General features: G+C 38.1%; 1 non-coding gene across 1 annotated transcript; it reads left to right on the forward strand.

Moving 5' to 3' along the window:
- The first annotated feature begins 3,066 nt into the window (after window positions 1–3,066).
- LOC141640641 (small nucleolar RNA R71) lies at window positions 3,067–3,173 on the forward strand. The gene has a single exon (XR_012543101.1). It is a non-coding gene; the product is annotated as a small nucleolar RNA R71 (small nucleolar RNA).
- Window positions 3,174–10,997: the final 7,824 nt, after the last annotated feature.

The following is a 10,997-nucleotide window of genomic DNA, read 5'->3' on the forward strand; positions in this document are numbered from 1 at the left end:
GACTCAAAGGTTGAAGATTTTGTGCTTGGTTTTGATTTTTATTGAAAAAGGAGTGATTGATTTGTTGTTAAAAGGATGATTTGATTTGATTTTGGTGAATTTAGTTGAGGAATTTTGTTTTTGTGATGGAGAGGGTGAGGGTTTTGATGTTTTTGAGTAGTGTTATGAATGAATGAATGAATGAATGAAGGTAGGAGGGGTTTTATAAAGACCGAAAAAATTCGAACTGCAGGGGCAATCCGTGCGGTTTCTGCTCAAGACGGGCGGATTCTGCACTTTCTGGGTTGGGAAAAACTCACCTAAAGACGGGCGTCTTTAAGAGAAGACGCTCGGATTCGCTGACACGGGACGGGCGGATTCTTCAGAAGACGGACGGATTTCAGTCCAGGAATTTTTCTTGTTTTCCTCAGCAGAGAAGACGGGCGTCTTCCTCGCAAGACGGACGGATTTTCAGAGACGGGCGGATTGCTATTCAAGACGCCCGGATTCTCTTACAGTCAAAAATATTTCAAAATTTCAGCTCATAGGGACGTGCGTCTTCTACCCAGTACGCTCGGATTGTCTGTAGACGGGCGGATTATCCTGAATTCGCTCGGATTCTACCCCTTTGTACCCGGATTCAGTTCCATCCGTGTACAATGCATATCCCTTATCATTCTTCCATTCTTCTTTATATCTTGTGTTCTTCATTGTGGGGGCACTACTAAGGCATGGATAGCCTAGGCAATTGCCATCCCCACACTAAGTTAGAGCACTACACATCAATTGAAATTATTAGTCCCTCCCTCACTTCCCTCAAACATGACAATTATCTTGATCAAAGTAAATAAAAATCCAAACATGACAATAATGCAATACAAGAATTGAAATGCGAGTTAGGGAGTTAGAAATATTTACAAATGGTGGTTTAGGGAGGACTCCACCAAACTCTCATTCTTGATGAGATGTCAAGGGGGCATGTTCAAGGTGTTGTTGATGTTGCTCAACACCTTGAAAAAGTAATCGAAAGCTTGTTCATTATTGTTATAGAGCTCTTCAATAGACTTTGGCCCTTGTTGTTGGTCTTGATCGATGGCATTACCAATGTAGGGATTAAAAATCCCTTCAAATTGGTTGTCCCAAAGACCACAAACTTCATTAAGTTGATCATTGAAAATCTCTTGATTTGATGGAGACAACTCTCTCAAATTCCTCTCTTGGCCAATGAGGCCATCCTCTTCTTCTTTGATTGATTTTGATGAGCTTTGCAAGCTCTCCTTGTCACAATTCACTTGTTCTTTTAATGGAGCATCTTCAATTTTCTTCTTCCATTGGAGTTCCGATTTCTTCCTCTCATCCTTTCGTCTATAATGATCAATCATGAAACACGGTTCATGCAAACGAGGAACTCTCATAGTCTTGTCAAGATTAAAGGTTATGCTTTCATCTCCCACTTCTAGAGTGAGCTCACCATGTTTCACATCAATCACCGCACCCGCGGTGTGTAGGAAAGGTCTTCCTAGAATGATTGGAATGTTGGAATCTTCCTCCATATCAACAATGACAAAGTCCACCGGGATGAAAAACTTCCCAATTCGCACGGGGACATCTTCCAATATCCCTAATGGTGTCTTCGTCGATCTATTGGCCATTTGGAGTGTGATGTTGGTGCATTTAAGCTCTCCCATCCCCAACCTTTTACTCACCGAGTACGGCATAACACTCACACTAGCCCCTAGATCACATAGGGCTTTGTTGATCGTTGTGTCGCCAATGGTACACGGTATTGAGAAGCTTCCCAGATCCTTTAGTTTTGGAGGTGAACTCCTTTGAAGTATTGCATTACTCACCTTAGTGAAGGCGATAGTCTCAAGTTTCCGGATTGACTTCTTCTTTGTGAGGATATCTTTCATGTATTTCGCATAGGCCGGCACGTGATTTATTAATTCCGTGAAAGGAATTGAGACTTCCAAATTCTTCACAATTTCCATGAACTTTCCAAGTTGATCATCAAATTTGGGCTTGGCTTGACGACTTGGAAAAGGAAGTCTAATCACAATGGGCTCCTTCTCCTTGACTTTGTCTTCATTTTTCTTTGAAATTTCTTCTTTTGATGATTCTCCATCTTTGGAGTTTTGGACAATTTCTTTCTTATCACTAGCTTCCACAACTTCATCCTCAACTTGCTTCCTCGGTGCTTCATACCTTGTACCACTTCTCAAGTGAATGGCACTAACCGTTTCATGTCTTGGGGGATTACTTTGAGGTGGTAATTGCCCCTTTTGTCTTTGTGAGCTTGAAGATGCTAGTTGAGTCAATTGTGTTTCCAACATCTTGGTGTGAGCTAGAATGTTGTTGATGGTGGTTTCCTTTTCTTGACTATCTTTTTGCATTTGAGTGGAAAATTCTTGTTGATTCTTTTGCATTTGGAGGACCGCTTTTTGGACATCAAAACCTTGGTCATTTTGGTGATTGTATGGATTTTGATTTTGGTAACCTTGGTTTTGATTGTAAAAGGGTCTTTGATTTTGGTTTCTCATGGGTGGTGGAGTGTATGTTGTTTGAGGGTTTTGAACATTTTGGCTTTTGTATGAGAGATTTGGGTGAAACTTGGTATTTTCATTGTAATAGTTGGAATAAGGGGTACCACTCTTGTATGCTTGGAAAGCATTCACTTGTTCATTTGTTCCCCTACATTCACTTTGGTCATGTCCCAAAGTTCCACAATTCTCACATATCCCACTTGGGATTGATGTGGATGCCATCATGGCATTAACATGATGCTTTGGTGATTTTGAGACTTCTTCAAGTCTAGCCATAGCTTTTTCAAACTTCAAATTGATTGTGTCAATATGAGCACTAAGTTGAGCACCCAATTGAGTAACGGAGTCCACTTCATGCTTTCCTCCTCTAGTAGCCTTGCGAGGTCTACTATACTGTGAGTTATGGACCGCCATTTCCTCAATTTTGTTCCATGTTTGATTGTCATCAACTTCGGTGAACATTCCATTTGATCCCATGTTGAGAATGTTCCTTGAATCTTCATATAAACCGTTCCAAAATTGTTGTACCAAGAACCATTCGCTAAGTCCATGGTGAGGACATGAGCGACAAATTCCCTTGAACCGCTCCCAAGCTTCATACAAAGATTCTTCATCCCTTTGCTTAAAACCCGTAATTTGAGCTCTTAGCATGTTAGTCTTTTCCGGTGGGTAGAATTTTTTGTAGAAAGCTAGAGCCAACTTCTTCCAAGAATCTATTCCGAGAGTGGCCATGTCAAGGCCCTTCAACCATTGTTTCGCGGTGCCGATTAGAGAAAAAGGAAATAAGACCCATCGAATTTGGTCTTGAGTCACACCGGTTTGAGAGATTGCATCACAATAGTCGCAAAAGGTTTCCATATGAGAATGAGGGTCTTCACTAGGCATCCCCCCAAATTGGCTCCTTTCGACTAATTGGATAAAGGCGGATTTGGCAATAAAATTTCTGGTTAGATGTTGTGGTGTAGGAGTACCATTGGGTAGGTTCTCCTCGGTGGTACGGAATGTGATGAGAATTTAGGCATTGTAGGTTGATTTTGTGGGGTATTGTGTAATGGGTTCTCCTCTCCTTCTATTGCGAAAGGGTTGATGAACTCAATAGTGGGTTGAACAATCTCACTAATACCTCTCAAATTCCTCCTAGCAAATCTCTTATTGTTCGTTAAGGTTCTTTGAATTTCACGGTCAAAAGGTAACAAATCACCTTGTGACCTTCTAGACATGCAAAATATCAAACAACTTGAAAACAATTAGAACAAACCTTGAGGAGTTTTACTTCCCCAAGGCGAATAAAGACACAACTAATAACAATAAAAGGAAATCTAAATCAAGTAAACACCGTCCCCGGCAACGGCGCCATTTTTGATCGGTCCGTTTCGTGTTCACAATTTAAGGTGTGGTCGTTGGGTCACGTCCGAATCAAAACACAATTTGTAGCTTCACAAACAACTCTACAATTAGTAAAGAGCCAAGTAAAGGTCGGATCCCAAGGGACGGGTATTGAAATGAGATTTCTATTGCAACTAGTGGTGTCTTAGGGGTGTCACAAATTGGGTTGATGTAGAAGGTCACTAAACTAAAATATCAATGGAAATAAACAAGCAAGATGAATTAAAGGGTTGTAAACAATTGATTAAAAAGCACTAGGGTGTCATGGGGTCATAGGGAAATCATGGGAATTAATCATACAAACATGTTCTCAAATTATAAGCAAGCAATTATTGTTGTGATGGATTGAGTTGGGTTATGTCTTACAATCCTAGGAAAGTTTGGGTCCCGGAGCCGAATCGATTAGATTGTACAACACCTACAAGTCGACTTAGTCTTCCCTACTCAACAACATGCATGGTCTAATGAGACTCGAGTTGGGTTATGTCTTACAAGTCTCATTGAAAGGATAGGAGATGGTGGTAAATGCAAGGATTCATAGGCTTAGCATTTTATCAAATATAACATGTGCATGAGTTGAGATCAAAACAAGCAAGCAAATAAAACATGAAAGCATACTAATTTAAGCATGAATCATTCCCCATGTTGGTTTCCCCTAATCACCCATTAACCCTAGCTAAGAGACTACTCACTCATTATCATGTTGATCATGCTAGCAAGGTTGTCAATCATACCAACAAAATGAAACATGATGAATAAATGAAAGTAATTAACAATAATTAAAAAGGGATTAAGAGAATTATACCTACTAATGATTCCAATAATAAAGCAAAGATAAAAGAAGTACTTGATGCTTGATTGAGAGGTTGTCAATCTCCCAATAATAACCCAAATAATCTTCAATTACCCAAAATAAAGGATGAACAAAAGAGAGATTAAGGAAGTAAAACTTGTATTAGAAATTGATTAATTGTTGATTACAAAATTAAAGAGAGATTTGATTGATATTAACTACTCTAAGAATTGATAAGAAGAACATGCTCTTCTAATTAGACTAATGGGGTATTTATAGTGGAGATTAGGGGGATGCATTAGGGTTAACTAAGGGCTAAACTAGTAATTACACTTTTTAGATTGAGCAGGGAGGAGCCGGTATTTTTCGAAGGAAGGGCTTCTTTCTTTGTAGCTTGGAGAAGACGAAATTGCGCTGTGCTGGAATCCGAGCGGATTAGAGTCGGGACGGGCGGATTCTGGCGGTGGAACACGAGCGGATTCAGGAGAATCCGGGCGGATTGTGGCAGGGCTAACCCGAGCGTCTTGTGATGAAACCGCACGGATTGTGCAGGTGGAGGACGGCCGAATTGTAGTCAATCCGCACGGATTGTTCTTCAGCAAGATTTCTTCTTCTTTTCTTCCCTTTTCTTAATAAATTCCTTGGGGATTTCCTTGGGGACTCAAGGATCCTTTCTCAACATTGCTCATCTACTATAATATGTACAAAGGCCTTCTAATCTTGTCTCTCCTTGATGCTTGGTCATTGAATTCGATCAATTTAGTCTCGTTTTGCCATGAAAATGCAAGATTCTTACTCCTTTCCTACCAAGGGATCAAAATCTCAAAGAATATGCAAAACAAAGAACTAAAGATAAGAAATGACCCAAATATGCACTAAAAAGCATGGGAACAAGGCTAATTCGGGGGCTAAATATGCGCTAATTATGGTCACATCACTGAGCCTATTTTAGGAGACCCCATTGACCCATTTGACTTTACTATCCCATGCATTTGGGACGATTATCCACCTTCTCCCTTAGTTGACCAGACTCCTCCACCTCACATTTCATACCCGTCAGAGTACTTTAATTCTACTCGCATTATTATTGAGTCAAATGCACCTGAGTTCGTTAATTCTCCACCTGTGGTTAACTTGAGCTTTTATATTCCGCCCTTAGCTGGAGGGCAGAATAGCTTTGTGGACAATTTTGGGAGCTGTTATAGGAAATTTGTCAGACTTAAACGATTTTACATTTTAATTTCCTATGTTATTACTATCTTATGGTGCTACTTACAGTTTTGTGTAGCACATGCGCAGCCTATTTGACAAAGTCTGTCTGCGAGCTTTGAGTCTGCTTTGATTGGGCTCAATTAGAGTAATTGGTGAAGGAAAAGAGGTCGAGCGGGACCTGTCTCGAAACTGAGCGCTAGCTAGGGAGGCAACCCGGATGTGTTTTGTTTTTATTTTGAATAAAACTTCATAGTTGTTTAGAAATAAAAATTCTTAGTCGTGTGCTTGGTTTTTAAAGACTATAGACTATAATTTTGGGCTGCGCAATTTTTGGGCGCGTTATTATGTGCAATTGCAGGTATAAAGACCACATTAACTCAATTTATTGAGTTATGTCGAAGAACAGCACTATTACGCCAGGTATGACAATCGATCGACTGCCCATAGTGGTCGATCGACTGCCTTATTCAGCACAAAAGCCACTGTTTCAATTCCCATGGTCGATCGACTAGCTATATTGGTCGATCGACCAAGGCCCGATGCTGAGTTGTTCTTTCTCCAATTTTAAATTCTTTGCACGTAATTTCCTCTTCAATTTTGTTTTCTCGGATAATGCGCGGTATATTCTGTCTTTTCAGGTACTTATGGTAGCACTGCTGGCTACTGAAACCTTCTAGCTCACGCTGGTTTGGGGAGGTTTCCTTCTGCTTCGCTTAAAGTCTTGTGAGTTTCCGAGTTCCTTTTCATGTCTTATTTAGTTAATTTTATCGCAAATTCCCGTTTCCCTTTTATTTCATTACATGATTTTGCACAATGGGGACATTGTGTGATTTGGTTTAGGGAAGGGTTTTGCGTTGCATTCACATGTTTTATTGCATTTCTGTTTCACGTTTATTGCATTTCAGTTTGCATTTGTTATTTCATTTCCTATATATACAAAAATTCAAAAAAATTCAAAAATTTCAAAAATTCAAAAAATTGCACGTTTATTTTAGCATATAGGTCTAGTCGGAACGGTAGTATTTCAATGATGACATTGCATTTTCAGCTGTTTTATGCCTAAGCCGTGCTAAATTGACATGTTATTAGTAGAATCACATATGCATAGTCTACGAGTTTTCGTTAAATATCTCGCTGAACTTTGAACTTGACTTGGATTTATGGCAAACTACATCATTTTCTGAATTTTAGAGCCTATAACTGGTGACATTCATGACCAGTTTATCTAAGATTGTGAGTAGTTACTCCTTATGAGACATGTTGTATCAATATGCATAAATATGAACTTAATCTGCTTAATACATGTATGCATTCGGGTTCGTGGTTAGTTGACACATGTGGAAGAGGTCGCCCCTTATTCATTTTCTCCATAAGCTCCACACTGCCAAAAATAGCCTTTTTGTCCCGTTACTACATCCTACATTTAGCCTGCCCTCGTCAAGCTAGTAGTTTATGTTCTTGGGATTGTTATTTCGTTTTTGGTGGCTAATGCTCATTCTGAGATGATGTTGTGAAGATGAAAAGGACAAGAAAAAGAGAAAAGAAGAAAAAAAAAAGAAAAAAAAAACAATGATTCGAAAAAAAAGAGAGGTCAGTCGATCGACTGAACCAAGTGGTCGATCGACTGAGTACTGCAGCAGAAAAAGAAAATTCGAAGAATCACATGTAGCAATTGTTATAAGTTGGTGATTTACACTCCCATGTTGTATTTGTATCTTATGGGGAGTTTACTTGTTGTTGGATTGTGAGTTTTGTGCTTACTATTAGCACCGTTTCGATTGAAATCTTGAGCAAGAAGTTGGATGTTGTTATAATTTGGTTCTCTTAGTTACTAGCTTGGCTTTTAACTCTGTTTTTATCCAAATTTATCTTAGCCCATTCCTGCCCATAGCCTCACATATCCATATGTACCTCGGTATGTGTCATGGTCATTTGTTTGGTTGGAATGCATATGTACAATTGTAGAGATTACTTTCATATTAGATTGAAGGCATGTTCTTATAGGTCGTAGTTAGGTGAGTGTCACTACAAAATGAATTCTTTCTATCTTTTAAATATATTCACCTGTGCTTATGTGTGATATGAGCGACCCGTGAGAGTCCATGATGATAAGTCTCTATAGTTGACGGTTCAGCAGTTTTTGACGACTTCATAATTCGTTTGCATGATTCATATTGCTAATTGATTGTTAGTTATTGCATTAAACTGGTTTAGGCTTTTCAGTTTGCATTTCGCTCTGAGATTGAACTCGTTCCATTAGGTCCTAGAATCGAGTCTAGTTCTTGCTTGGGGACAAGGAAGGGTTTGGTTTGGGGAAGTTTGATGCGTGTCCTAAATATGACGTTTTACACCCTATTTTACACGCATTTCAGAGCTCAATTATGTAGTTTGTGCTACTATTTTCCCTATTTTCGTCTACTTTCGTGTTTTTGTGTAATATTGCAGAAATGTTAAGAATTCAGCGGAAAATGAGCCGAATCCGTCCCCGAGTATTTATCATAGGACCTGACATGAGGTATTGACTCGAGGAATGAGCTTGGTGCGTGTTTCAAGGCCTAAAGATAGCAAAAGCATGGGTGCGTACGAGTTTAACAAGCAAAGAAGCACTTCACGATATTGCAACCTGCTTCAGATGGCAATATCTCGAGTTCTAGAGCTGATAATCGAGTGATTCCAATTGGAGTTATCCTCTTAGCTTTCCAACGCCGCATAGAACGCCTGATTTGACCAAGTAACGAAGAAATGGCAGCTCTTTTAAGATCGTTGCACGCTGCAGAATTCGTCAGAATGCATTACTGTACAGCACCCTTGGTCGATCGACTGATCTACATGGTCGATCGACCAGATCGCGAATTCCAGAAGCTAGCGTGCCAGGTACCTTGGTCGATCGACTGGACTCATTGGTCGATCGACCAAGCTTCGAATCTGACACAAATTAAGAACGGGAATTAGAAAGCCCATTGTATTTTTAGGTTTAGGAATAAGAGTTGCGTGATTACTCTATTTAAGGATGACTCCTGTAATCAGGGGAGAGGGACCGAATCTCGGGGAATACCGAGATCAGGTATTCGCCATAGTTTAGTTTTGCAATTACTTTAAATTTCTCAATAAAAGTTCGTTCTTTGCATTCAATTACAATTCTTCCTTTTGCCTCTTGTTTCGGTAATTATTCCTTTATTTCAGTTTTAATTCGTTGCTTTAATTCGTTTCAGTAGCTTAGAATTGATTGGATTAGTTCCCAAAGCCATCAATATTTCGTTTTATGCATCTCTATTGCTTAGTTAGTTTAATTATGTATTCGTTTTCGTTAATTGTTAATTTAGTTATTGTTATTAATTCTATCATGCGTAGCTAAATATCCCCGTGCTAAGATGCGAGGGGATCTGTAGCAAAGACGACGTAGAATAGGTGACCTGATGACGGACCATTGTCGATCGACTGGATTAGTCAGTCGATCGACTGGACCTGTTGGTCGATCGACTAGCTTAGCTGGTCGATCGACTGACGCGCGATAGAATAGCACCGTTTCAATGTTTTAATTGCAATATTTGACAACGAGACCGAGAGGAGACTTGTTAAATGCTTAGGAATTGACCGACCCAGAGATCGAGAGATAGGGGAGGGAATTTGACTAAATTGAAACGACTAAATCTTACTAAGATCGAAAGATAGGTAAAGTTTAGGCATTAGGAATCACTTTCCAGGGCGAGAGCTAGTATTAGTGAGACCTAGAGACCAGTGGCATAGGCCGAGAGGCGCTACTAGTTAAGAATGGTCCGAGAGGACTTCTTATTTTCCCGCCTATCGTGATTATTCGGACTTACTTAGGAACCCATCGTCGTAGCTACAGTGAACCGACCGTTTTAGCATTCTTTTTATCATTGTTTACATCTTTTGCTACTATTATTTGTTTATTTAGTTTATGTTACTAGATTTAGTTATAATTCTCATCGAAACCCCCTCACTGTTACCGTTAGACTAGAATTGAAAGCAACTATAATCTCCCTACCTCCCTGCGGATCGACCCTGACTGCCACTAGCTTCCTGTTAGTAGTATTTAGGTTATAAATATTATTTTTGATACTAAACGACGGTATCACTTGTTATATATATATATATATATATATATATATATATATATATATATATATATATATATATATATATATATATATATATATATATATATATATATATATTATTTCATTTTTCAGATTTTGCTATTGCATTAACCAATCTCATTTACTGATTGAATGAAATGACTAGTTATGCAATTAAACAAGATAAACAAACACAAGATAGAAATTTGAGCATATTTGAATTTCATCTCAATACAATAACGTGATTTACTCATTACAATAACCGACTTTCTACGTTACAATAACTACAAATACCAAAGTTTTACATTAAAATAATTGAGTTTCTACATTACAATAAATGAGTTTCTACATTGGAATAACTACAAATACTAGAGTTTCTACATTACAATAATGAGTTTCTACATTACAATAAATACAAATAACAGAGTTTTACATTACAATAAACTCAGTTTTCTACATTACGCTAACTATAAAAACCAGAAAAGATTATTCTCAGTAAACAACTAAATTAACTATAAAATAACTACATTTCTTCATTAAAATGACCAAGTATAGACATCTATTTTTCCATTGAGTGTCAATTATCCGCATCTATCGTGATTCCATCTGCAAATCACCAAAAAAGAGACTATAACTTACCATAACACTCATGAAGCAACTACAAAATACAATACATGAGTTTTGATAATACAATAATTGAGTTTAAGTAATACAATAATCGAGATATAATGTTACGACAACTAACGAGTGAACATGAAATTTGAACATATTTGAGTTTCATCTCAATACAATAACACAATTTATTCATTACAATAACTAAGTTTCTACATTACAATAATTACAAATATCAGAATTTTACATGACAATAAATGAGTTTCTACATTACAAAAACTGGGTTATTCAATTAAACAAGATGAAAACTAACAAAAAATGACCAAGTAAATGCATCAAATTTTCCATTGAACGTCAATTATTCGCGTCTAT

The sequence above is a fragment of the Silene latifolia genome, unplaced genomic scaffold, assembly GCF_048544455.1.
Source record: "Silene latifolia isolate original U9 population unplaced genomic scaffold, ASM4854445v1 scaffold_95, whole genome shotgun sequence".
Taxonomy (NCBI): domain Eukaryota; kingdom Viridiplantae; phylum Streptophyta; class Magnoliopsida; order Caryophyllales; family Caryophyllaceae; genus Silene; species Silene latifolia.